This window comes from Penaeus monodon, chromosome 41, assembly GCF_015228065.2.
Source record: "Penaeus monodon isolate SGIC_2016 chromosome 41, NSTDA_Pmon_1, whole genome shotgun sequence".
In the NCBI taxonomy this organism is placed as follows: Eukaryota; Metazoa; Arthropoda; class Malacostraca; order Decapoda; family Penaeidae; genus Penaeus; species Penaeus monodon.
Window position 1 is genome coordinate 7282297 of NC_051426.1, and position 2500 is coordinate 7284796.

Consider the following 2500-nt stretch of genomic DNA (forward strand, 5'->3'; position numbering starts at 1 on the left):
GATAAGGATATTTCATATGTCGACCTTATTCCATAGTGTCCTTATATCCTTAGGAATATACCCTGCGTCATGATCTTGCCCTGAAGTTATAGAGTGAGAATGTATTTCGCCCTGTAATTAAGTTCAAACTCCCTTTGTGCTTGACGTGTGTTCGAATCGCGTCCAAGAGTTTCGAACATCTGAAACTTGGACATTTTAACAGCAGTATAATTTTCTCTCATATATAATCAAGTGAGAACGAGAGATGCGTATTCCCGGAAAATATATTGAATCAAAACAACAATAACGAAAGATATAATACCAAAGACAATAACAAAATGACAATATTTATGAAACAGTTTCACTTCAAAGCTTCGTTTTAGAGCGTGTCTCGAACCCTACTCTGAGGACCTCGACGCACGAAGTAAACAATGGAATATGTCGAAGTCCATACTGACCCCGACCTTGGCTTAGATACCTCCAGATGTTCCCTTTAAAAAAAAAAGTAACTGATAACGCACGTAGCTTCATAAAATAGCGTGACTTAAGATCTTCATTTTTGAGGAATCTTTTGTTTGCTTAAGGAAATGATTCGAGAGATATGAGATGTAACATAGACATTTTTCTGAGGAATGACGTAGGCCGTCGGTGACGTGTGCCTGTCAGGGACGTTAGTGATATTGCAATAATGTTTTGTTTGTAGGCAGAGGAATGAGAAAAAAACGGAGTGAGAGGCATGGAGAGAGAGAGAGAGAGAATGAGATGAAATAGGAGGTATGGAGAGAGAGAAGTGTTTATGTTACATACACGTGGACACACACACACATTATATAAATATGTATGTGTGTGTGAATATATATATGTGTGTGTGTGTGTGTGTGTGTGTGTGTGTGTATATATATATATATATATATATATATATATATATATATATATATATATATATATATATATATGTGTGTGTGTGTGTGTGTGTGTGTGTGTGTGTGTTGATAGATAGATATACACACACACACACACACACACAGACACACACACACACACACACACACACACACACACACACACACACACACACACACACACACACACACATATATATATATATATATATATATATATATATATATATATATATATATGCGTATATGTATATATATATATATATATATATATATATATATATATATATATATATATATATATACATAAACAGACACACGAGAGCGAATATGAGACTGAAAGGAGGTGAGTGAAAGAGAGAGAGAGGAGAGAGAGAGAGAGGGGGGGGAGAGGGGGAGAGAGAGAGAAAGAGAGAGAGAGAGAGAGGGCGGGGGGAGAAAGAGAGAGAGAGAGAGAGAAAAGGAAAGAAAGAGAGAGAGAGAGAGAGAGAGAGAGAAAGAGACAGAGAGAGAAAGAAAGAAAGAGAAGGAGAGAGGGGGGAGCGAGGGAGAGAGGGAGAGACGGTCAGAGACAAAGAAATGGAATAAAAAATACAGGAAGGAAATAGGGAAGACATTTTGCGAACGAGACCGCATCGTCCGAGATCAAAGCGTAAGGCCGAAACCACCATAAAAAGACTTGTAAATTTCGCCCATACGAACCGCAGTTTTATACCCTAAGGAGTGGCGCGCTATTTCCGGACACACACACGTAAGCATACATGCGGGCGCGCGCGCACACATGCACACACACACACACACACACACACACACGTAAGTATACACGCACACACGCTCACACGCCCACACACACACACACACACACACATACACACACACACACACACACACACACACACACACACACGAACGCGTACGCTTATACGCACACATATTCACACACGATTTGCTGTTTTCAGAGCATGTGTAAGAAGATATATATTTCCGTTGCAATTCTTGTAAAAAAGTAAAATATAACCTTTGTGTGATTAGGTTTGCTAAGATTCATAATCTATATCTATTTTACATATGTCAATAGTATATTGACAGATAGATAGATATATATATATATATATATATATATATATATATCCATATATATATGCATATATATATGGAGAGAGAGAGAGGAGCACAATATATATATATATATATATATATATATATATATATATATATATATATATATATATATATATATATAACCTACCTTGAAGCAGAACTGAATTCTTGCCGTTGCCTCCTCGCCGAGAAATAGTTGAGTCTCTCCTCTGCTATTCCATCGTTGTCGTGATTCTCGTTTTCTTTATCTACATGGTTTCGAAAATCAGCTTTATGATTTTTTATCAACCTTTTCCTGTCTTTAATGGATTTTTTGTTGTTCTTTCTACCGTTTTATTATTCTGTTTTTTCTTGTCTCTCCTTTGGTTCACTCAATTTGTTCTTCAATTCCTCGCTTTTCATCCGTTTTCCATCATTATGTTATTTCTGTTCTTCATTCACTCTTTTTCTATGTCTCTTTTTCTTCGTGATGTTTGGAAACAATTTCTTGTTCGTTATTTTAGAATGAAATAACGCCA

The 2500-nt window shown here is 36.5% G+C and overlaps 1 protein-coding gene across 3 annotated transcripts in view; it reads right to left on the minus strand.

The window, feature by feature from the left end:
• Window positions 1-2500, minus strand: part of LOC119598600 (serine/arginine repetitive matrix protein 2-like) — an 82247-nt gene that overhangs the window by 74971 nt on the left and 4776 nt on the right. For all 3 annotated transcript variants that reach the window (XM_037948267.1, XM_037948266.1, XM_037948268.1), the window contains exon 2: window positions 2131-2500. This exon is cut by the window's right edge and continues 5 nt beyond it. The gene's annotated coding sequence lies outside the window, so the exon portion shown is untranslated. The remainder of the gene's footprint in view (window positions 1-2130) is intronic.